The sequence below is a fragment of the Anser brachyrhynchus genome (genome assembly GCF_964034855.1).
Source record: "Anser brachyrhynchus genome assembly, chromosome: 22".
NCBI lineage: Eukaryota > Metazoa > Chordata > Aves > Anseriformes > Anatidae > Anser > Anser brachyrhynchus.
In genome coordinates, this window is record NC_137715.1 from 7,763,583 (window position 1) to 7,789,497 (window position 25,915).

General features: G+C 47.6%; 1 protein-coding gene across 2 annotated transcripts in view; it reads right to left on the reverse strand.

Annotated features, from left to right (window-relative positions):
- The window catches only part of LOC308181640 (acid-sensing ion channel 2), a 526,264-nt gene that overhangs the window by 43,481 nt on the left and 456,868 nt on the right, over positions 1–25,915 (reverse strand). The window lies entirely within an intron of this gene.

Consider the following 25,915-nt stretch of genomic DNA (forward strand, 5'->3'; position numbering starts at 1 on the left):
ATATAATAAATGCCTCTTCCCACCCAAAGGTGAGCAGGACAATGAGGAACATCCATGTGCTGTGGCTCAAAGGGAAGTATCTTCTGACAAATCTACCCCGGTTTAATAATGTAGCATATTGTGCTCTCCTTACAGAAAATAAAGGATGGAGAAAAGAAAGAGAAAGACGTTTTAGAGCAGTGAACAAATGACTTCATCAGGCCCAATCCACATTGTGTTCCCTCTCCAAGAAACATAGGCACAAGCTGTATTTGAGCTTGTACTAAAATACAGCACGATTCCCCCATTTTGTGCTCCACCCACCCCCACCGTATGCTCATCGCTGCAGGGATAGACCCTTCCTCCCCAGTCCCCAGGGGATGCACGGGCTGGCTCCGAAGCCCACCCTGACTCCAAGCAGATCCAGTGGGTCCCTGTGCTGATGTCCCCACTGACCCCTGGCAAGTTAGGGACAAGCCCCTGAAGCAGCACAGAAGCTCTGTGAGATGAGTGGATATGGAGAGGTACGAGCTTGCAGGACTGTCCCGGTAGACACTTGCTATGGAGTCATCTCACTTACACCAAATATCAAACACGGTAGGCATGGGTCATGCCCGCTGCTTGGCACCCAGGGGAAAATGGGAATGATGCCTGCGCTCTCCAGACACCAGAAAAATGCAATATCCTCTTTATCCTCACTCCAACACTCCCCAGGCAACCCCTTGATGGGGATTCAGCTGGCCCCACGCTTGGGCTCAGCAACATTCAGAAATTCCCCCCCATCGCACATCACGACTCCCAGCGCTGGCCTGAGACAGGGAGCACGAGACGCCTTTGAGTCGCCCCTCGCAGTATTGGAAAGTCCGGCTTGGCAATCAGTAAGCAACTGGCAAACGCCGCTAATGAATACTCAGTCTGAAGGGAGCACAAGAGCAAGCGGCACACTGGCAGTGGTCCCATCTGCCTCGGCAGAAATCATCAGTTGCTAACGCATTTGCTGAGATCACACGACCCCAGGATGATTCATAAAGCTACACAGAAGCTGGAGTCATCATCAATTTATTCCTATCAAATATTGACATATGCCTTATAAAGCGCAGCATCAGGGAAGCAGGTGAAAAGAAAACGAGGCTATGCTGGGGCATGAAATCATACTCAAGTTAAAAAACTCCAATTGGAGCAAAAGGGACACAGAGAATATAAAGCACTTGCAGGAAAAAATATGCCCTTTTAAAAAGATTTTACCCAAGTGAAAATCTCTTTTTAATACTTGACTGACCTATTAAACCATTCAAGCTGGAAGCATAATCTGAACAATAGTAAGCCTGTGTTAGCAGCCAGTGCCTGTAGATGGGTTTTCCCAGATAGGCTGTGAAGGCAGAAGTCACAAATTTCTAATTAGGATAGCTTAAAATACAGGAAGAAGAAAACCTACATTAGTGAAAATCATGGGAAAACAAGCAAGCTTATATATAAAGCAAAGCGCACTGTAAATGCTGAATAAGGATTTAGATTCTGATGCACCCAGAGCAGCCTTTAGCCAAATAAATCCAGGCAATTTTATAGGGCTTTTTATATTGCCCTTTGCAGCTGTAAAATTCTAAGTATAAAACTTCCATTTAGGGCATTTTCATCCAACAACAAGCGACAGGGGTCCACGGCTCACTTTGGCTGCACTTCTGCAAGCCCCACCATGGAAAAATAAATCAAACTCAGCTGAAAAGGAAGGGACCTTCCCCATCCTCTCCACCTTCAGCAAGCAACCATCAAAGGCAACAGCGAGCCCTGGGGACAACCTGAGACACAGCTTAAATCTAGCATTGACATCACTCCCAGGACTACAAGGAAATGTTTCCAAGGAAGCCCGGTCATTTTCTGCTGCTCATTAGGGCCATCATTAAGCACCAATCCTCACAAAGGCTCCTGACGCGTATCCGCCCTTTCAGCTCTGCAGTACCTGTGGTTTTGTACAGCCAAATAGTGCACCAGAGTCATGACTGTGATACAGAGAACATGAACTCCTGTCCTAACAAGGCATCAGGCATCTTTGCTGAAGTACCTACAGCATGAAAACTTTGGGGTCACCACCAGGCTTAGCAGCTAAGCAAAGAAGTGGTGCTTCAGAGGAGACCAACAAGGGACACATCAGCAAACAGCCATGGACCAGGAAGGATGTATAGAGCAAAACAGCCAGGGAGGAGGACCTGCTGTCCTTGATGCTAAGACATGATGCTAAGGTTTGATTCAGGGCTTTTTACTCCTTTGGACCAACTTGAGCTTGGTCCCAAGTCTAGGTGCCACATCTTCCCACTAAGTTTCCTCCACAGGGAGTTGAGCCCAAGGTGGCTCCTCAATGCAAAGCAAAGCACAGTAAGTGGAAATGGTTGGGAGATTTGCTCCCAAAGCTCACTCCTGATCTGACTAAATCCCACGTGGATGCCTCCAGTGGGGATGTGAGTTGGCTGCGTGCTGCTCCCACCACTTGCAAACAGTAGCTCTCAAAGGGAGAGCACCACAAGGCCTGAACAGCACTGAGAAGTGAAAATGAAAGAATAAACTGAGGTTGAAGGAATGAGAGCCTTTCCCTGCAGGATAAGGTTCTCAGGGAACCTAGGGGAAAGGCAGCCCTACAGCACGGATAGCGATGCTGGTGCTGAAACAGCAACCAGGGGATGCCTTCAGGCAGTCTTCTGCTAGACTTAGCCCTGCTCCCAGGCACAAAGGAGCCATAAATTCATCAATCAACCAAGGAAACAAGCAAAGACCAGAAAATGGGACAGGAAGAAGAAAAAGACAGGGAAGAAAGCCACTCTGCGGCATTACAGCAGGATACCCTGCCCTGCCTACCTAGGAGCACCTCTTGCTAACTCCTGCACCCAAAATACAGCTGCAGCAGCCACCACCACTGCACACAGCAGGACACCCCCACACCAGGAGCTTCACCCCCACGTGCCACCTCTCCGTGTCCCAGGAAGCACACTCCACCCACCCTGCTCTCCAACGATGCTGCATGGAGCACGGATGTGGCGTTTCAACCCAGCTTGAAAACACCTGCAGAGGCATCAGAGCGATAAAGGCTTTGGGGCCAACTCCCACTGCTTGGGAGGGAATTGTGGAGAGTAGCAGGCATTAAATAGAGCCTCAGCGGGTTTATTTTTCCTCTGTGGTACATATCTCATGTGGCACCCGTATCCCACTTCTGGCTGCCTTCTGCCTCAAGCCCCATGTGAGTTCTTTCCACCACCCATACCTCTCTCGAGAACCTCAACCACAAGGCTTTCCATCTCTCCCTAAGCAGCTATAAAAGTCTATTTATATCAGCATTTAAAAAAAAGCATTGCCAAGTTCAAAAATCTATACACATTCATTTCAATTTACATTCAACAGGGCTGTGCTGTTCCTGACCTTCTCACCCTCGCTATGAAAGATTGCTTAGGAAGATAAAGCTTTTTCAGTAGATTCTCTCGATTTCAGGATCTTTTTGGCTCCCTGATAACAGGGCATGGATTTGGAAGGATTCAGACCATTATCGAATCACCCAGATAAAAGGATAGAGCCGTTTGGAAAGGGTAACATCACAATTAGTAGCTGTTGTGGTACACCCGAGACAGTAAACATGAGGCAAACAAGAATGATTTAACCTCAGTGCATTTGTCTTAGGGGAAAACAGCGCTTCTTGCTGTTATTAATGTTTTAACTCAAAATGAAAAAGAGACCCAGCACAGGCCAGAAAAAAAATACAGACATGTGCCTTGAGAATTGTCTACAAAAATATCAAGTTTTTCCTTTGATGAATCTCTGGCTATTTTTGACAGCTCCTCTGCACCCATTTAAGCGCGAAGGTAAACACGGTCAAAACGTATGAAACAGTATTTGAGTGATACAGCGATCCCTTCCTTGTGCTGACACACTAAGGAATAAAGCGTGTATCCTGGGGAATTAAAAAGCTGAGCATGGGTATCCCGTACACACTCCATGTACAAAAAAGAAGACAATAACTTCAAGAGCTCAGAGGCACAGGTATAGCTCCTGCTGCGTGTCAAACAAATAGGCCAACAAGGACTGATATTCAAAACACAAGCAAGCCTGACTGGAGTAATAGAGAAAAAGGTATTTCACAGTTTACAACCAGCATACACAGGACAAGCGTATCTGATTATAAATTATCCTTTCAATATGGAGCAAAATAATGGTAAAAGCAAGCAATTTGAAGTCTGTAAATTACTTCTCTAAATCCAGACAAAGATGCAGGCTAGAGCTCGCTGAGAAGGTAAGACATTATTTGTTAGATTAAGGTACTAACCATTCAAAAGAGGGTAAATTAGCATCCTTCACAACCTTTTTCTCTGCAACTGTGGGATACAAAGATTCAGAGATGCATCTTATCAAGTCATGCCCAACAGCATCATGGACAACAGAATGGAAAGAAAAATGAGCAGACTTTCCAGAGCAAGACAGGCCCAGGAGAACAGGAACATGGAGCTAAGGAGCATGGAGATGTGTTTGGGCAGGAACCTACAAGAGATGATGGGAAAAGATCCTGTTCAGAAGGAAAGAAGACCTTATTTCTGAGTTTTTGACACCTGCACACAGCACTGCTCTCCTGTGGCCCTCACTGAGACAACGGTGGCATCGAGCCATGACGTTATTTCACTTGAGGTGTGAGGAACAGCACCGTCCAGTCGGCTCTCTGCAAGCGTATCACAATGGTTCATTTGTTCACACTCCGGCAGGAGGTAGCAGTAAATTATTTAAAACAAAATGATGGCTGCGAAGAGCAAATTGCAACGGATGCCTACAATAAACAGATTTCTGAAGCATCAAATCCCAAGGGGATCTCTTTCCAAAGGAGAACTAGACAGCAGTGACAGCTCGGTATGGAGGTGACTCACACCTAGTGGGCAGAAAAGACTTCACCTCCCTTCCAAACCTAAGTGCAGATGGACCGAAAGAATCAAAGTCCTATCCCAGGCAGAGACAAGATTTTTGTGAGGAAAAAAAAAATAAAAAAATTGATCAGGTCTTTAAAATTGCACTAAATTTCTCTTGGGAGGTTTCCAATAAAAGATAACCAAACTTGATAGACAGATGTGAAGCAGACAGGTAAAATGGAACATTGGAAGGGATCTCTGGAAGTCACTTGTCCAACACTCCTGCTCAAGCAGGGTCACCTATAGCAGATTGCCCACAACCACATCCAGGTGGTTTTTGAATCTCTCCAGGGATGGCGATTCAAAGAGGGGATCCCAGCATTGAGGAGCAGAAGAAACATAGCACTATGCTTACCTGGCCAAGAGGGCAGAGTCCATCCCAGAATGGTGGGGTTGGCAATAACATTCCCACCCAAACCTCCTGATCTCAAGTGCTGGTATGGATGTGCTTTTGGGCACCTTGTGCTCCTCCACATTCCCGCTGCCCTGGTGGCATCTTCAGGGAGGTGCCTTGGGGCACCTCAACCCACAGAAGCAAAAAGCACGGTCTCCAGAGCTGGGCACAGCAGTGAGGACACAAGCTAACAGCATCTCAGCCCCCCACTGCACTGTGCTGTAAAATCAGGTTTTACAGCAACATCTCGGGCTAGGTCTCAAAGCCCTGCAGAGGAGGGCAGGGGACACATGAACCTCACCAGCCTTTGGGGCATCCTCTTTGCTGGGGAGGACGATATAGCTCAGACTTACAAAACCACCAAGGGAATATGAAAAACCCATAGGCCCATGTATTCAAAAGGCAATTTGCTTGGTCAACCGCAAGGTGCAGCTCTTTCAAACGTTAATGTAAACCAGGAGGGAAAACACATATAGATGAAACGTTTGGGCATCTTCTCCCCTTCAAAGAGCAGCCGTGGATTTGTCTTTAAATCTGTGCTTGTTTTGTATTATCGGAAACCTGGCACAGAAGTATGTCAGACAAGGAAAATATCACCCATCCTTTGTGGTGTCAGGTTTAATCTCGCAATGGAGAAGAGTGATGGAGACGGAGCTCTGGAAAGCAGAGCCAAAGAAGTTGTCAGAGATGTGTTTACAAGGACAGGATTTTCCTTTTGGCCTCCAAGACTGAGACATCCCAGTGGGGCTGTCAAGCAGCCCTGCAAGGCAAGACAGGGAGATGTTTTGCTGAAATCGGTTCGATGTCTGCCCACACCCCTCTGGGCGCTGTTCCCGTACAACTGCACGGGAGCAGCAGGATGTCAGCTCCTCTGTTATACAAGTCTGCTGTTTTTAAATAAGAAGTTATTGAAGTCCTAGGTACTGCCTGAGGCTAAGGTGGTCTTGTGCTAGCATTAATTTTTTTTTTTTTTTTTTACAAACTAGGAGCCAGCATCCCAACCATAAGTCTACCGTTGCTGACAAGCTGCTATATAATGTATAACTCTACTTATACATTGACCTCTGCCTTCAAAACCAGTTTTTGCCACTGGTTTGGTTTCTAATTTGTTTATTTTATAGGACGGCATTAAATGTTGCCCAGTAGATGACAGCTCATACCCTTGCATTCTACCTTTCAAGTGCAGTTAAACTCTAGCAGCACAAACACAGAAGCCCGACAGGCTGGCACGTTTAATTCACTACGAGATATTGTCCTTTCCTTCATATTTGTGCAATCAGCCACTCCCTGTAATGGCATATTGGTGCAAGCATTTGTTTGAATGGTGAGTACTTATGGAGGGTCCTTATAGCTGGCATAAATCACCTCCACAGCGATCATTGCAATTTAGCACTAGTTGAGTGGATATTTAAAAAGAAATATAGCACTAAGATTCTGGCAGCAAATGAATAAACTATAATGGTGAAGCTCCAAATATTTGAGAATTATGCTGAGCCATAAACTGAGGGAACTGCTCCCCTCCCTCTGATCCCCATCAGGCCCTAATTACTTCCACCCATGACAAACTGATGCACAGCAATGTGACAGCAGTGGTGTCCCACCTGACCATAATTCGTTAGTAGCAGGGACAACATCTGCCTGCTCCCACAAAGGCTCATGTTCCACAAGAACACCAATTAACCCGTGAATCAATCGTAAACTCGATATCTCAAGACTTGGTCTGCAGAACAGCATCCACTGTACCTCCAGGAACCTGCTGCACACCATAACACCAACACCACCCTCCCTTGGTCTTCAGCTCTCTTTAAAAGACCATATTAATGTTTTCTTTCTACTATTTATTTATTTTTTATTTTTTTTACAAAAGCTTTCACATCTTATGAAAATCAATATCCCGGCACAACTGTAAGGCCACTCGGCATGTAGGAACATGTGGTGTATGTGGGTGAAAAGAGGTCAGCAGCCTGAGACATGCCGGGCTGGGGATGCGATATTGCCAGACTCCGGTTGAACAAGGTCAGAGAAGCCGAAAAACCTGGACGATGCCCTCAGGAAGCAGCAGATGGCGTGGAAAGAGGAGCAAAGCGGGTGACTCAGTGTGCTCAGTCCTCCTTTGTGACCACTATGGCTCAGCTAGGCTGTCCGTCCCTCCACCAGGAGCTCCGCGCATCCCAGCGGTGGGAGCCCTGGAGCCTTTTAACAGGTGCCAGCTTATGGTGTGAAGGCCAGGATTCATTTGGATAATAATTACAATCTGTCTTCCTAACCTCTCCCCACTGATTCATTTAATGAACTGTTCTTCATTACCCTTGTTGAACTCCTTACCGAGTGGCAGCACGACTCAGAAGTAGCTGCAGCTCCGGGACTGAAGCGTACCACATCACCAGTGGCAACATTGCTCCTTGGCCCTGCCAAAAATACCTCGAGAGCACGTACCGGGTGCCCATGGATCCCCTCAGCACCCATCCACATCAAGATACTTATGTAAGCACTGTGGAGCTTCAGCAAAGAGGGTGGACAAAACATTTGGACTTGAGATGTCAGCATCTACCCCAAAACCCTCCAGGTAAGGAAGGAGGTTATGTACCAAAATGAGGTCTGAAAATGCTGATCACCCACCTCCAGACCTCCATGCACCTTAAAACCAGCAATCAGCACCCCAAAGCCAAAGCAGAGATGGGGAAATTCTCATGGGCTTGTCCATCGTGGACATCCATAGTGAGATCGACTTGAGATTCCCTAGCAGTGGCCTTCAGCCCCTCTGCAACCATTCTGAGACGCTGAGAAGCCACGTGGTGGTTCCCCCCCAGCCAGCACTGGGAATGTCTGCTCCTCACTATCAAGCCATCCTCATGCCTGGAGCTTTTCAGGCCGATCGCTGTATGAAAGCCCAGCCTTTCTGCAGAGCCCGCGCGAAGGGAAGCGTCAGCCTCATGAGAAGAACAAAAAGCTCCAAATACTCCCAGCAGGACAAATTCATCTCATGCCTTTTCTGAAGAAAAAACAGCAACCGCTCCTTCATCCTTACTCAGAGGAGATGAGTACTAAATGTCGAACAGAAAACAGCATTTCTCTGTACCCAGCGAAGCCTAAAACCCCAGGAGGCTTTTACCACTTCCAGCCCTGAGTGTTTACAGCTTCTGTCTGAAGTGAAATATTTGGGTCATGAGAAAAAGCAAAGCCTGGCCCCACCAGGAGTGTGGGGTGGCGTTAAGGACCAGCCTGGCCACTACGGCCGGTGTGAACAGCCACGGCCACACGGTCGGGTGATGGTTTTATGACCTGTGTCTCTTGATGCACGTGCACTGAGGGCTTCGCACTGCAGGTTCTTGCTGGCACATAATCAAGCCATAATTCAGTGCAGCACCGTTTAGGCTATCAAGTTTTCTCTACAGTCAATTGAGGAAAGATGTTTCCGTAATGCAATTCCAAGCACTTTAGTTAGAGATGCTCAAAAGTTAGCACAAGTGCTCTTTTTGGCTCCCTTGTGATGGCTCCGTTATTTGGAAGAGCAAACTTCAAAGTAACCACATACGTGGTGTGTTGTTATTGCACCCACTGGCTGCGTGTAGATCTCCTGGCAATGCCCCAGTGCTGTCCAGTGCAGAAAATCACAGCAAGCAAAGCCATTCCCCATCACTCGTGCATATAAAACAGAACAACTCCACATCACTTGTGCATGCAAAGAACTCCCCATCGCTCATGCATAGAAAGCAAAGCAAAAGCAACTCCCCATCACACATGCCAAGTCATTCCCCATCACTTGTGCATGCAAAGCCGTTCCCCATCACTCATGCACATGCCACCTGCAGGATGGTGAGCAAGACAGGCAGTCCTCACGTCTCACCTCCCATGGAAAATGCAGTATGTAGACAGGTAAAATAGGGTTATTGGCAGTGTCTTGTTCCACAGGAGCACGTGAGGACACCTGCGTTCCTGCCTGCGAGGTGCTCAGAAATTATGGTAACATGAGGAGCACAGCTTTGATAGCCATGTTTATATCATCCTGCTCCGAAGGCAGACAGTGGGAGTTTTGTTGAGTTGAATCAGGCTTGCAATTAGGTGAAATACTATAGCTTTCAACATACAACCAATGGAACCGCTACCTCGTAGGGTGAGATTCTGTCCAAGCATTGGCTACTGCGCTCATGGAGCACGCAGTGTTCCAGAGCCACCTCCGTGTGCTGGCTCCTGGGATGGAGCATGGCGATCCCATCACGCTTCGCCTCTCTGCTCCCTGCTGCATGCCAAAATGCGAAGGCCCCTTGAAGCTCTCCAGAACCCTGCCCTGTCTTTTCCCACCTGGTGCTAAATCGTTCCTCGTGACAGTTGCAAACAAATGATCCCCTCATGGCAGGGAAAATACGAAAATAATAGCTAAAGTGGATTTTATTCCACCTAGCTTTAGGTCCCTATAGTAAAACCTGGAGTCAGACTCTGCTACCAAGCCTCCTGCAATCAGTAGGGAAAGGCAAGAACATAGCAGGAAGGGAGATACGTATATTGGTACAGACAGATCTAGGGATGGATCCATGTGTCTAAACCACACGAGTCAGTGCAGAGAGGCACAGCACTGCATGGCCACTTGCTTACAGAAAGGTATACAAAATGTCATGCCCAAAATTCAGAGTGAATGTTATTACAAAAAGAGAATTTGTAACCATAGCCCCAACTTGCTGTCCATAAGAAGTCAAATGTTTCTGCTCTGAACTTCTATAAGTTTTGCAGAGCAAGCACAGCCAGGGATGCGACTGCATTTTTGGGTTACTTTCATTGCTGAGGACACAACAGACTTAACTGTGTGATTCCAGGGTAAACTGGTATAGGCAGGCAGGGGGAAAAAATGTCATGCTTGTAAAGGGGATGGATTGGATCTCAGAATCACTGAGTGGCAGTAAAGCAGGCACAAGACCCTGGTATTTTTACAGTCACTTTTGAGAGCAGAACCATGCTGGAGAACAGGGGATGCGATATCGCAGCCCAGTGTGGGCTGCACCCGAGCATCGTGGTCCTGCATTTCCACCAGGGGCTGTTCACAGCAAGATCTGCGGCCACGACAGCAGCCAGGCAATGATGAGGCTCTCAGCAACTGCACTCGACTCCTGCTGGGTTAATATAGATCATTCCCAATGACTTTTTATGGCGGATTGAATTAGATTTGGGCTGTTTGGACTACTTACTAGCACAAGGCAAGCAGCTGCAGCCACGCTCTGCTTCTCAAAGCAAACACACATAGGGCGCTTTCAACACAGGGCAGCTTTTTGGAAGCAGCCGTACAAAGACTGCATGGAAAGGGATGGAATATTTTCTGGGGGAAATTAGGAAAAAAAATCACAAAATTTTCTATTCTGTACTCTCCAACCTCCCACAACATCCACAGCCTTTGCAGCCAGGCCAGCACAGACACGATGTGAGCTTCCTTTGGCTGAAGGATTAACCTCATTTACCTTTTTAATGTAAATTACTGCTGAAATAGCCAATTCAGCAAGAGGTTTTATAGCTGCTATTTATTATTTGTACAGCCACAGCACCAAGCAGCACGTTGCCCTTTCAGAAACACAGCGGGGCCACACGACTGCTAGTAACCATATCCAAATGACTCGATCGAAGCTCCAGGATCATGCACACAGCAAAACCCCAGCTCTTACAGTGTGCTGAAGGAAAAGCAATGCTATTGAAGGGAACAGTGGCAAAAAGAAAATGTAAGTGCAAAACGCAAATAAATGCAAAGGAAAAAGAAAAAAGAAAAAGAAAATCAAACAACACAGTGCATCAAACCATGTGAAATCAAACCTGCACCCCTCCTCCAGGGCCAACCCGCTTCATCACTGGTGATGAGTGAAAGCCAGCCTGACCACAATTAGTCGAAAGGCAAGATTTTTCTCCTTTTAACTCTTTATTCCACTCAAAACCTTTCTGAGAGATGCTGATAAACATGGTTTTTTGGCTTAAATATACCAACGGTCACCATCCTGCCTGCAGCAGCACTGCCCGAGGATCTCCCCAAGCCCTGGGACATTTTGCTTCATAAATTCATGAAACGCAGCAAAAAGAGAGAGACAGGGAGATGGCTCCGTTACAGCGAATGTGGTGTGGAACAGGACACAAAGGAGACAGGAGCTCACTCTGCATCTGTCCTTAAACATAACACAGATATTTACAGCAGAGCCCTCTGAAAAGTCTATTTATGGTCACTTGCTACCAAAAGGTGCCCAGCACCTACTTCTTTATGTTTTTACAGCAAATTTGACACTCGAGGGGGACTCAAAGCTCTTTACGGCAAACAGTTTCCCTGCCTAAGAGACGTGAGCAGCAGCACCAAAATATGCATATGCTTTGTCTGCCCTAAGGAGCCTGCACTGGTTATCATGCACAAAAACTCCCCTCAATTCAGTGTGCTTGGACTTTTTAATTACAGCTTGCTGATTTGATGCTGTTTCTGCACTGGGCAGCCTTTTCCCTTCCTCGGGGCGCCCAGCCTTTGCATCCTTGCAGCCAGGGGAAGTTGGAATTAGCTGCTTGCCTCTTGGGAAAGGCTACAAAAGGAGTGGAAAACGCAAGACAAAACATGCTGGCTCCCAACAGCTCTCCTTGGATGGGAGGAGCCAGACTGGGCTGGGGTCTCACCTCCCTGGGCATCACCAGCCCTACATGGGGTCGAACAGACAGATATTTGCACCAGGCTGTATATATTTTTGTCCTCATGTCTTTGCTTCTGGCTCTTTTTCAATTATTTCCAAGATGATGGATGGGATGACCTTTACATTTAGAAGATGGGCTTTTAGTTATTTATTTATTAAAACACCCTTTCCAATTATGCACTGCCAGCTCCCTGGGGCATTTCAGACACAGAGCTGACAGCCTGGCCTGGAGACAGCCCCCACACATGGGGGGAAGAGCACAAGCAGACAGACACTCACTTGCTGTCACCACCTCTCGGGCTCTGGAGCATCTTCAAGCTGGAGTCCTGGAAACTGGAGCTGAGCGCAAGTAACAACAAAGCCAATGTGGCTCGTTTCAGTGCTTTTAGTTGCTTTGAGTTTGTAATAACCTCAAGATATTCAGAATTATTACCCCTGGGCAAGCCTGCACTGGGCAGGAGCAGCATTTCCTCGCACCCACAGCCTCATCGTGTGCAAACGGCAGCGCCTCACAGAACCGCACCCACTGCTGACTGTAAAATTAATCCAGATCCTTTAAAAACACGCGGTCAAACAGCTGTGGCAGTCAATTTTGGAGGCTGACTACGGATTGTATATGGAGTATGGCTTTTTATTTGTGCTAAATTCACCAGTCATTAATTTCATCAAGTGATGCAGTGCCACCCATGGGGCAGGCACTAGTTGGACAGAAGCCACCGCCCTGCTGTAAAGCCCAATGACTGCTGCTACAGGGGCAGCAGATTGCAATAATGCACAGTTTTGAGCACCTGCACCCAAAACATTGGTATATTTATTCTCAAGCACTCCCCGGGGTACCCCCCTACAGCACTGCTTTGGCCTCGCTCTGATTTACTGCAGCGCCAGTCCCCAGGGCAGCAACCAAAGGGGCTCTGAAGGAGGCCAGCTGCCACTGCCAGTGACTGGAGCATCCTCTGATCCAAACATAAATGACCCCAAAAGCACAGAACAAAGGCTTCCAAAGGCAACTCCGTGAAATACTGTCTTCACATATATACTCTCTTTGCCTTTTATTTTAACCTTTATGCAAGCAACATGCATTGGCTCCTACCCTACTAAAGCATGAGAGAAAAGTTTCACAAGGAGAAAATACCTACTATGGAGAAAAAAAGAGAAAAAAAATAAAAAAGGAACAATCCCTTGAACGTGCAGAACAGTCAATGCCTGAAATTACAGATATTATGACTCCCTTACCAACTTTCCCCTGGTCTTATTTTATGGTTCACTTCACAAGAGTAAGCCTACAGTAATCAGGAACAAAATTCAACTCTAAAAATGTAAAATCCAGCTGTTCAGAAATGTAAAGGCTTTATTTTGTAATTAATTTGACACTAACTACTGAAAGGCTTGGATCTTTAGCAATCACGGAATAAAGATTTTCATTCTCTCCATTTCGAGGAATTTATTTGAAGCATTTTATACTCCCGACGATATCCTGCACGTCCAGCACATAAATGCACACAGGTCTATTTCCTTAGTGGCATCAATAAGAAAGGCTATTTCACTAGCTTTGGTGGACTTTCGAGGTAGTTTTACAACAAACCTGCCTAAAAAGGGGATAGGAGATCGAGCTGCGTGATGCCCACAGAGGAAACCTGAGAGCCAACACAAGCAGCAGCAGCATCCTGCAAGTGGCCAGGGAAGGAGGCAGTGCTCAGGAGCAGGAAGGGGGTGGGGGCTGCAAGGAGCTGCCTTTTCGGATGCTGCACAGGGGTGGCAACGCTGCTGTGGGTGAGCACAGGGCCTGCAGAGCTGCTGCAGCAAAGGACTTCCTGCAGAAGGATGTAAAGCAGGGAGCGATGTTTGGCCGCAGCAGAAAAGCTCTTTGCAGCAGAAACGGGCTGAAACGAGGGCTCCAAAGGACGTTTCACTTGGAAGGAAAAAGCTACCATGCAACCCACGTGCCAGACAGATTAACGAAGCTACGTTGTTAGAGAATTATCTCTGGGTAAGCAAAGGGAAACTTAAAAAGCAACTTCAAGATAAAACTTTTTATGCACATTGCGCCATTGGTGAAGTAAATCCCAGCAAGCCTTTGGGGGCATGCGGTCTGTCCCAAAAGACCAGGAAAAACGAGAGAAATGACAAGCATTGCTGAAGTGGCTAAAGCCACACAGACCCTCTTTCGGGTGCTTGGCAGAGGGGGGATGTGGCATTTCTCACTGGACCAGGTGAAGCCACAAATGACATTTTGGTTTTGCATCCAGAACCACTCATTGCTATAGCTCCATCTATGTGCAGCTATCTGCAGAGCCTCCCTATATCCCATCAAAGTCGTAGCAGAAGAGCTAAGAAGCAGCAGAACAACAGTGAGGAATGTGACAGCTTCATCAGGGCGATGCAGTTTGAATCTGGGCAGTTTTCCTGTATTTCCCCCCCCCCAGATTTGCTGCCCTGCAGCTGCACCAGGCAGTCCTTCGGCCTTGGGTGAGCAGCCGTGGCCTCGCCGCAGCAAAATCAGAAACACAGAAAACGAGGCCGAGCGCCGCTGGAAGCTTTCTGCGCTTTCATGTCTCCCCGGTGGCTTCTTAAAAGCATTGCTGGATCCTGGAAAGCTGCACACATTCTGTCGAAGGCTTTTACAGATGTTTGTTCCCAACCAAGTCAGCTCTTGAGAGTCAGCCTTGCAGATCGTTGTCGTCTGAACTAATACAGCCCGAGCTGGCCTGGTCACAGCAGCTTTCACAGCTGACCTGTCCCTGACCATACAGAAAGAGGGGAGGGAGCTGGTGGAGGAAAAGTCGGGTAACGTAGGAGAAGGAAAGAGAGAGGAGGGCAGGGAGGGTTTCACTGCATGGAGATGGTCCCGCTCTCTTTACTTTCTTAGCTTTGGCTGCCAGAAAACCAAAAGGCAGCTCACCCTGGAAGACAATTGTGTGATATTCTCCCCATGGTCACTTATCCTACTTCTGCTTTCACCCCTACTGAGGGTAATTCCTTTCTCCATGCTTACATCTGCAGCAGCAAGAAATAAAGGCTCGAAATGACCCTGCTGTGGGCCTGATGCTCCCATGAGAGCTGGCTGCAACCTGCTGGGGCAGGGACAGTCCCCTTGTGCCACTGCTCCAGCACCGTGGTCCAAGGCTGGGCTTGGAGCCATAGTTTCACAAAGCAAAATGATCACAACCTGCAGCCTCAGGCATGACCACCGCAATGTCTTCCATCACGGCTAAACCTCACTTCCCAGCCTTTAAGGTTTCAACAAGAGGGGATGTATCAAACATCGTATGTGCTGCGCAATGCAGTGTGCAATAACAAACAGCCGAGCATCTCGGGGCAAGACATGCTCCTTGCTCCCCTTGGTCTTCCTGGAGCTTAGTGACTCAGTGGGTCTTGGCCAGCGTGTCCTGCTCCTTCCCAGAAGGGCTTAGCTCCTCCACCGGAGATGTGCCATGAGGAGACAAGCTGCCCTGTACGCAGCAAAGGCAGACACACATCTCAAGCACAACACGCAGTTACAGGAACCATTTACCAAGGAAGTCTGGAAGAACAACAAGAAGGGAAAGGACCAGTGCCAGGGGACACAAGCATTTTGCTCATCGACAGCACCATGAACCCAGCGCAAATCAGGAAAGAGGGATTATCAGAGATGAAACCAAGAGGGGATCTCCCCTGACTATTCAACCAGTGAGGAGATGTCCCATGTCCCTACCCACAGCCATCTTCAGGGATTAGTAATTATTAGTCAATTAAAAGCAAAGCAGCTTTAGGTTAGAGCAACCACAGCTGTCTAAAATGCTAAAAGCTTCTGCAAAGCAATGTGATAACTGGGGTCATTACTCCCTCCACACCTTATAATTTAGTTAGTCATTGCATCAGGTTACTTCCCTTTGCTCCTGGACTGCGTGGCTGCTCTGCAAGGCTGCCTTATTTGCAGCATATTTTATTATCACCAAAGCAGGGGCTGACAGCTTGAAAGCTTATTGTTGTTAACGTAATAACAGAGCTGGCACAGAAGCAAATTACAAATTGCAGAGGCAACCGGCCGACCCCACACAAGCAAACCTGAACTGGAAAACGAGCACAAGTGAAAAACTCCCTACAACCTTTCCCTTCTGACACACATTGGGACAAAGGGTTGCAATTGCAATTAAAGCAGGAAGGTGAAGCATGGATTTCTCTCCTTAAGTCTAAGTCTCCTAAGGAGATAAGTGCATTAAGGCAAGCATCCATGGGAAAGAAAAAAAAAATCAAAACAGCAGAGACATATCAGGTTTTGCTAGAAGCCATGGAGAAATAAAGGCTCAAGAAGCAAATGCAAACTTTCTTCCCCCTCAGTTTCTACACCATCAAAAGCAGCAGAGTGTGCAGAACCACTGTGGGCAACTCCATACCTCAGGGACACGATGCACATCTGCTTCAAACCCATCTCAATTAAGCAGCCGAACTGACCTATGCTTAGAAATTAAGCATGCAATTTACATTTACACAGGACATTAACGTAGACCTTGCTCAAATGATGTTTGCTTCTCCACATGTTTTTTAATGAAACACCTCTCTCTAAATAAAGAAAGGGAAATATGAAGGACAATATAGGGACCTCAGCTCAGGAGTACTCAGGCTCTCAGTTCCTGCCACGATGCCATGAGGTATAAGCTAAACAAGCAGGGAACAATGCCTGGAGCTTAACTTGGAGACAATAAATCGGACAACAACCATCAGTGTTTGCAAAGCAGGTGAGGATGTCAGAGGGGGCCATGGGATGCTGGCCTCTCTGGTGCAGGATACAGAGAGGGTGGCAGTCAGCCATGCAGAAAATTGCAGGATGCCATAAAAGCAACTTGCTTTCTGAAGCCATACAAGCAACGTGCTTTCTGAAGCCCTGCTTTTCAGCAGCCTGTAGGGCTGTGCAATTTGGTTTTGAGCTGCATTTTATACCTCTGCCTTGACAGCTAGGGCTGCAACATAGTGGTTTGGCTCGTCTATAAAATGCTCCCGTCTCAATTGCTGGGAGTTACAGCTGGGTTCAACAGTTGTCCACGGCCAACTGCTTTGCAGGAGGCTGCAGGATGCACGGCCCAGGCTGCAATGTCCCCCCTCAGGGAAGCTTGCGAGAAAGCAGATGAGCTGCTTGGAGTCACCTGGAGCAGCCTCTGCAGCTGAGATCTGGTTTACAAGGATTCCAGCTGAAGAAATCTCTGCTTTTGCATGGGCTTTTGGTGCCTTTTTTTTTTTTTTTCCCTGTGTGGAAGTCTCATGAGACTTTAAGCAAGCACAGAAGGTGTGAAATCCTGCACCTTCATCTTATGCCAAGTTCTGCAATCAGAGCCACTCTGTGCTGCATCATCTCTGAGAAAGAATGCCAAGTTGTAGGGAAAAGATATATTTCAATACACAATGAGAGAATGGAGGCTTAGCAGTGCTAATAACATTTATTTTTTAGTCTGCCCTCCCCACAGTTTGTGTTTCAGGTCAGGGATGTGCAAACCCCCCTGGGGGGCAAGCTCTTTTTCTTAAACAGAAAGCTCTTTGGCGCAAAAAATTTTTTGGGTCAGTGTCCTTAGGACACTGACCACAACACATCCTGCCTACAGCTGGCACCATGAAAGGATCCTCAAAACCATACGAAACCCCCAAACCATACAAAACCCCCAAACCATGGCTCTCCTGCAGGGCTGGGATTAGACACCGTGATGTTTATAGTACTTGTAATTATTTCAAAGGCTATTTGCTCTGCTTTATGGAAGAAATAATCCTTTACAACTTGGTGCCATGCCATTGAGAAACCACTCACAATTCATTAAAGTTATGTTTTAAATACCAATGTGTGACCCTGCCACCTTTCGAGCTCTGAATAGTGCAAGAACATTGAAAATCCTCATTTCCAATGGTGTTGCTTGTCAGTCCTCAAACATCAGAGCAAGCTCTTTGCCTCCAAGTGACCAAACATCATAAAATCAGATTTTCTTAATAAACCTCCATTAGTGTTTCACCTTGAATGAATAATTCAATTCACAACCGCTGCCTTATTGGAAAAAAATCTGCCAGAACACAGAAAGAAGCTGCCAGGCATCAGACACCATGGAGGGCAAATTAGGGGTAACCGATGCGAGCGGTTGGGGAGCGAATAAAACATTTCTGCTCCATTACTCATCAGGGAGAGCAGCATTCACACGGCTCCATGGGTCAACGCAAAACCGTGTCTCGTGCAGCACCTGGGGGTCACTTTTGTTTGATATTTTTGCCAATGGGTTGCCTCCAGATATGCAGGAACTGTGGCACATCCCTGCCCCAGTCTCTGGGGGATGCCTTAGAAAAGCCGATTTGCCCACAAACACAGCAAGTCCCATCCAACCCCCAGCATGCATCAGCTCTGTACTTGGAGATTTGGGTGTGTGTCTGTGTGTGTTTTTTGTTTGTTTTTCCTCTCAACGCAAACCAGTTGCTGCTGTGGTTATCGAACCACAAAGAAAAGGAAGATTTTTTTAACACTTTTTGGTTCCCCATTTATTTGCACTTCACAATTTTATCAATAACCTGTTGATTAAGGAAAGAAAGAATGATAAAAAATAAGGTTACTAATGTGGGGACTTTCTGTCCAGAAAGTTTTATTTAATGTTAAAATTTTAATAACTGGAGCACTTGCTGCCAAGTGGTTGCTGTAGTGGTGGCACCGCCAGCTCGACTTCCCCAAGCAGTATGCCCTCCCTGCACTGCTCCTTGGTGTTATCACATTACCCAGAGTTTCACGACTTTTATGAGCTCAGACAGACCCCATTAGCTAATCAGTGTTAATGGCTACCCGCTCCATCTTATTCAGGTCAGTACATTTTGAGGAAAGCATGTCTAAGGACCTCCGGGTCTAGTAAGTCTTTTAATAATCCTCCTGTGCATGCACTGGGTATGCATGTGCTAGATTAAACGGTGTGTTTTGTTAGGACCACAAGCAGTTGCCTTCAGAGCTCGTCTCCCCTTATCCCCATAGTGTGCAGGTCCCCCATTGCCACTGCTCTCCCCTGTAGCTGGTGGACACATGAAACAAATCTGTTAATCCAGGAACAAGCAAGAAAAAGCACAGTATGCCCCCCACGGCAATGTTTCTAGGTGCTTTTGAAGAGTGGGGGGGGTTAGACAGCAAGAATGCAATTAATCTCACTTCATGTTACCTATCAGCAATGTGCCAGGTACACAAGCAGGGATGCTGCAAGGACACAAGTCACCCATTCCCTTCCATGTGCACCTTCGGATAAGACAAATTGTGCCTGAGCGGGTCTAACTCGCTTTGCTATGGGGGAAATCTGTGGCTCAGATATTCCCACCCTGCATGCTGCTGACACCCTGGGAGCATCACTTCATTTTTATCAGATTTTATGCAAAACTCCCAAATCTGCTCTTGACGTTAAAATCTTCCCCAAGGAAGCATCAGGCAGCTGGGGCTCCCGCTGCGGTGATGCCTTTGGCACAGAGCGATGCTCTGCACCTACTCCCACCGCCCCGGGCTTGAACCAAGCCCCGACACTGAGCCACAGGTGGGTGCCACAGGGCCAGACCCTCTGCCATAGCGATGTCCATCTTTTTTCCACTGGCTTCTTTCACCAGGAGTGAGTCACCTGCTTCATAACTTGTTGTTCAGATCTCGACTCCTGCACTAACCCCAACCAGCCTCTGCCCACACACAAAGCACGATCAAAGTTAATTCAGAAAGATAACGGCTCCCAGCCTCCCAGATGGAGTGGTCGTTATTTACTTACAAAGTGATTTTGCAGATTGTGACTGTGCAAGCAGCAGTAGCCAGGCATGGTACAAATGGCCAGGCTGTTTTTGCTTCAGAGCACAGGGAACATATTCTCCACGCAAGGAAACACCATAGCTGGGGTGCAATCATGCTCCAAAATTCATTGCATCTGGGGCTTTTTGAGATGCAGAAAAGCCCAGATGCTTCAAGGCTGCTCTGTGCCCTGTCCCTCTTACCAGCACCTGTTAATCCATAATTATCCCCATTTTGGAAGAATAGCAATGGCTGTGGGACTAAAGCACCCTGCCTAAACCACCATTGCTCTTCTGGGGGACACGGGACCCCAAAAGGGCACTGAAGCCACTGTCCCCACAGGTCTCAAGAGCAATCCAAGTTAAAGAACTGCATCGCCATCCCGCAGGGAAGCATGTGGGGCCTCTCCACAACTGCTCAGCCCACTGATAGATTGGTCCTCCTGGCACAGCTGTGATTAATGCCCAAGATGAGCAGTTTTCTTGCTTTTGCCCCATTCCTCATCTAAGATTTTTCTAAGCAAGGTGACAGGCAATGCTGTCAATGTTTAATACATATACTTGCTGTGAAACACTCCCAAAATTAAGTCTTAAAGCCTCAGGAAGACAGGCACATGGCAGCCTTCCTGCTGTCCTCACAATCCACACATGAGCGGGAGCTTTTCAAAAGCTCTCTGGTCCCCAAGCAGGTCTCCTTGGGGAAGCATTGATTTCCTTGCCAAAATCTGGGACACTGGTTTCAGCCCCTCAAGCAGACTCAAGCCCGGTTTTTCTTTCCTATTAGGCAAAAAGAATCACAGCATGGTTTGGGGTGGAAGGCACCTTAAAGCTCATCCTGTTCCAACCCCTGCCAGGGGCAGGGACCCCTCCTGCCAGCCCAGGCTGCCCCCAGCCCCATCCAGCCTGGCCTTGGGCACCTCCAGGGATGGGGCACCCACAGCTCCTTGGGGCAGCCTGGGCCAGGGCCTCGCTGCCCTCAGAGGGAAGAGTTTCTCCCTGATATCTCATCTCAATCTCCCCTCTTTCCGTTTAAAGCCGTTCCCCCTTGACCTGTCACCACGCTCCTGACAAATAGTCCCTTCCCAGCTTTCCTGCAGCACCCTTGGGGCACTGGAAGGCTGCTGTAAGCTCTCCCTTCTCCAGGCCGAACACACCCAGCTCTCTCAGCCTTTCTTCACAGAAGAGCTGCTCCAGCCCCCGAGCATTCTCATTGCCTCCTCTGGCCTGGCTCCCACAGCCCCACATCCTTCTTGTGCTGGGGGCCCCAGACCTGGATGCAGTACTGGGAAAAAAAAGGCCATGAGACCGTCACCCGTCTCCATGTCTGCTACTGACTCTCCACGTGGCCTCAGCCACGTCATTCATCTTACTTGACCCCATCCACACCAGTGACCTGCTGCTCTCCCGCTGTAACTCTGTCATCCCATCTGCTATTGCCTGGACGCCTGCAGAATGAGGCTCCTAATCTCAAATCCCTTTTCAATGTATGCTAAACATGTATCAACTACAAGCACTGACCAAATTTACTTACCCATGCCAGTTACATTCCTGGCAGTGCAAGGGATGCTCTCAGTGGGGCAGTACCTATTTAGTGCTGGGGAGGTACCATCACCCCAGAACCAAGCAAACTATGTAGATAATAATCCCACGAAGGGAAGGGACTTTGCGGTTGTGGGTGCAAGAACTCGGATGGGCAGCTTGCAAGGATGCAGGGATTATTACTGTTCTCCAGCAGGTGTTTAAAAGGGTCTTGGTTCAAGACAGGTTTGCTAGATGCTACAGCAACAATAAGAAGAAGCTCCAACTCCCTGAAGCCAAAATTGAGCTGACATAAGCACAAAATAAGAAGTGACAGAGCTCAAGACATTACCTGGGGGTGGAGAGTTAGGCTTTAAAGAGACCGCAAGGAAGGAGGCAGGTACACGGTGGCTAATCTCCTCCAACCAGCAATTAATCCCATCCCTGCATCAGCAGCCATCACTCACATTGCTCCCAGGGCAGAAAGACAGTGGCAATATAGCACAGCACATCTGGAGAAAAAAACAACTTTATGCTCAACTGTTCCAAAAACTGTCCAAAACCTACCAAACTTTGCAACAAGCACCACGGCACACAGAGGCTTGCAGAAGGAGCAGGCTGGCTTCATTGTGCTCCTCAGCACAGACTTGTCTGGATGAGCATGCTTTATCAGCCAGTGAAACAGTGAAGGGAACTTAAAGTGAATTGATAAAGAGCATTAACCTCAGAATGAACTATCGCTTCCAGCCCTGCAGTGGCCAAATTTGGCTTTGAATTTTAACTAAACAAGGTTAAAGCCTCTAATTCCGGAAAACCATCTTGCAGAGAGCTTTAATGCGCTCTAATGAGCTTCTCTGAATCCTAACATAATTCTCCACTTGCAGCATAAACTAAAACACTGAAATCATAATAAAGCATGAAATTGCCCTGTGGACAGGAGAGAATATGGTACAAAAATGAAGCTTATTATTATCTTGAGCTGTCAACAATCCCTGCAAAAGACCTGCTAGAAGGGGCCAAAGTGCACACCCCGGGCTGGGCACGTGTCCGAGGTCCCTTCCTGGCATCAGGTCAGTGCAAAGTGTGAGCTGTGCGACATCTCTGCATTTAATCTGCAGTTTAAAAGCACAAGGAGGGCAAGAGGCTGAGTAAATGCATTTCTCTGCATGAGATGTGAACCCATGAAGTCTGCCTAGCACAAATATTAATACTGTCGGTGCCACAGATTGTCTTTGGGAGATCGAAAGCAGCTCAACAAGCAGGTGTGGAAAAAAAGGCGACAGATTTTTGCATGAGTAAGGCAAGATAGATGTGTTTGAGAAAAATGGAAAAAGAAAAAAAAAAAAGCACCAAAACCCACCAAGCAAGCAACAGCCTCCCACGTGAGAGGGTAAGGAGAGGAGAAGTGGGAGCGCCTGGGGATAAGCAGTTTTCCTCTCCGGCATCTCAGCACCAAGGGATGCTGACACGGTGAGCTAGAGCAGAAGCCCCCTTTGCCCCCAGCACCAGGTCCCCTGTGGCTATATGAAAGGATTAATTTTCCCACCTGAGGAGAGGTTTGGACCCTACATCTCTTACAGGCCAGGGAGGCTTCTTCGCTTCACAGCTGTCTGCAGCAAGGCAGTGAAGCGGGTGTGAACATCAGTGATTCCCCTCTGGTGGTTTGTTCTCCAAGGAGAGACCTACAGAGTGGTCTGATAGCCATCACCACAACACACCCAGCAGCTCCTCAGCTCTGTCTGTGTCGGGCTGCAAAATCCCCTGGATGCCAGCAGCTCCCTGAATCCCTTCCCGAAGCCAAGCCTGTCTCCCAGGGCAAGGACAGACCAAGAAATGTCACGCCAACCAAAAGCCCCCTACTCCTATCCACGTGCTGACACCAACTGCACAGCAGAGGATGCGGCTTTATTTCAAGACTCCACACGTTACTTCAAGACTCAGGACTTAAAAAACAACTTGAACAAGGTGAAGATAGGGCCCATGAAGCACGTCTCCATGCACGGCTGTCGTCTGATCTCTGCCCCCTGGCTCCTCCTTGCCATCACTTGGTTGCCATCATTTCAGATGCTTTCCTCAGCTGCTGCCCGGGCTGTGCTGTAAATCTCCTCTCTCCCGCTGCCTAATTACTCAAATTATTAAAAAAATATTCATAAAACTGAATATTGCAATATCTGGCCATGCTTCACCTCTTCTCCTTGCTCTTTGTCCTGCCATCAAGATAGTTGATAATCCCCTCCCTCTGCTCAGGCAGTTCTCCTGACCCTGCTTCAGTCTCTTGAGCTCTCTGCTTTCCAGATGCTTTAAATTTAGCTCCTCAAAATGTTTTAATAAAGGCAGTATTTTGTAAAAAACTACTGTTTCATTATTTCAATGTATTTTAAAGGTTTCACTTGGCTAAAGAGAAGGGGGATGGCAGGGACACGAACCCCAAGATCTGCAGGAAGGTTTTCATCCTGGCCCTTCCCAGCTTTGCATAGCCCTCCCGAAACACCTGGGATGTGCTGCAGAAATTCCTCCACTTGATCCCAGCCAAAACCATTGCAAACTACTCCAAACCACTGCATTTCAACATCCTGGACCCCAAGTCAGCTTCAATTTCCCAAACAGACTTTGCCAGCCCTGTGCAGCAGCAACAGGTTAGCAGCAGATTTGGTATGGTCTGAGATTTTGGCTGGGATTTCTCAAGAAACGTTTTAACACGTTTTGCTGAGGCATCGGGGTGCCTCCCACTAGTGAAAGCCTGGTGCCACCGTGAAAAGAAGTTAAATAAACAAATAAATAATCACCTTTTCATGACTCAAGCCTGTTTCCTCTCTGTATTCAGTATTGTAGCTGCTTATTCCCTCAATTTAAACACTGAGTTTAAATAAGAATTAAAAGGAGAACACAAGGGGTTATTGAAGTGTTGGTTTTCAACAACACCCTAAGTCTCCCAGGCTGAGGAAGGGCTCCTGCAATGCACAGGAGCATCCCAGGGGCGTGCAGGGAGCCACTGCACGACGCCTGGCACGTGCGGGTTTGTGCATCCTCCCTTCTGAAAGCCAGAAACCTTTCCCCAGCATTGCTAGAAAATTAGGGGTTTGATTTTTTTTCCCCTATCAATTCATGCACTTCCAGTATCTGCTGGATTCATACTTTCTCAATGTTCTTTTGTGTTCCCCCCCCAGGGGAAAAGCATTTTCCAGGGAAAAGCACTTTGCCTTCTGATGGCACAGAGGGACGTGGGGTGCCTCCTGCCCACACTGGGGAAGCCTGGGGCACACAAAAAAGCAGCTCACAGCATCGACGGCATTTCAGACCCTTTTGTTTTGGGGTCCACACCCCCTGCGTGCGTTAACACCTGGAAAATGGGGCTGAAGATCACGCTTTCCTGGGCAAAGTCATTACAAAGATGAGACAGTCCTTCCCTGGGCATCCCACCCCACTCGGAGAGATCCACAAACAGCCGGGGCTGGGGGGGTTATACAGAGAATGCACTGTGCTGGGCAGGGAGCTACAAAACAAGGGACAAATCCTCCTGAAGACCAAACCCTGTACGAAGGCAGTGGTGGAGGGCAGGTGGAACATCACAGCAGCTGCAAGACCTTTAAGGAGCAGTGGCTGTCCCCTTCTCAACACCGATGTGTCCAGACAGTTGTCACAGCAAGGGTGCACTGCATTTGCCGCGCAGGCCTTGGACTCCAGCTCCCTTTCCTAGCTCCTTTGTAATTTAATTTACTTTCTGGAAGCTTGGTTTTAAAGAACAGCGCAAGGAGATACCTGAAAACATTAATTTAGAGAGCAACATGTTTTCAGCTCCTCTAAACAGAAGAACTGAAGCAAGCGGAAGGCAGGAACAAGCCAGTGCCACCAAGCAAATCTCAGGATGCCTTAAAAGAAAAGCAACCTTACAGCTTGAATAAGGATTCTGCATGAGAATACAAAGATGTATGAGGTTTATTTCGCTTTGCTCCATGACTGCTATAAAGTGCCAAGATCTGTGCACGCTGCCACTGAACCAATGTTTTGTAAAGAGGTACAGAAACTCCGAATGAAGGTGAACTTGTTCAGCACCCTCCCTGGAGCTGTGCTTATTTGATTTATGTCCTGGCTCAAACCTCATGCAAGCCTTGGGAGAGCCATCCAGCCTGGCTATGCACTTCAGCAATAATGTAAAAGCAGAAGGAAAAACATTTCTTGCTTTCACAAACCACCGCAGAAGCTCAGTCCTCCCCTGCAGAACGTTTCCAGCTACAGAGCAAAGGTTATATCCAGTTCTGCTGTGGCACCCCAAAGCGATCCTCACAAATCCCTGATTTGAAACTACGAAGTGCCCAAACAGGGCTTTTCTCAAACTTCACACTTCTTTCTAATTGTGAGGTTGGAGTGCCATTGCAGCCCTGATGTTTGGACAAAATTCAAATAGGTGGTGACTCAGGAAGCAATGAATGAGTGGTTGTTTTCTTCCCAGTAAGATTCAAAGCAATTGAAAGGTAGTGGTTGAGGCCCAAAAAACTCTGCACGAGTTATCTGGATATTCAGTAAGGTGCAGACTGGATGCTGAACAGGTGTTTTGGAGCCCTGAGCAAATGAGAGCATCCTGGACTGTGGGTGCTCCAGATCCTTGCAAACCTGAATGTCTCCAGGCAGTTGCACAAATGGGGAGCAGAAGGACACATTTCCCTGCCGGAGCATCCTGGCATTATAATTTGCCATCTTATCAAGTT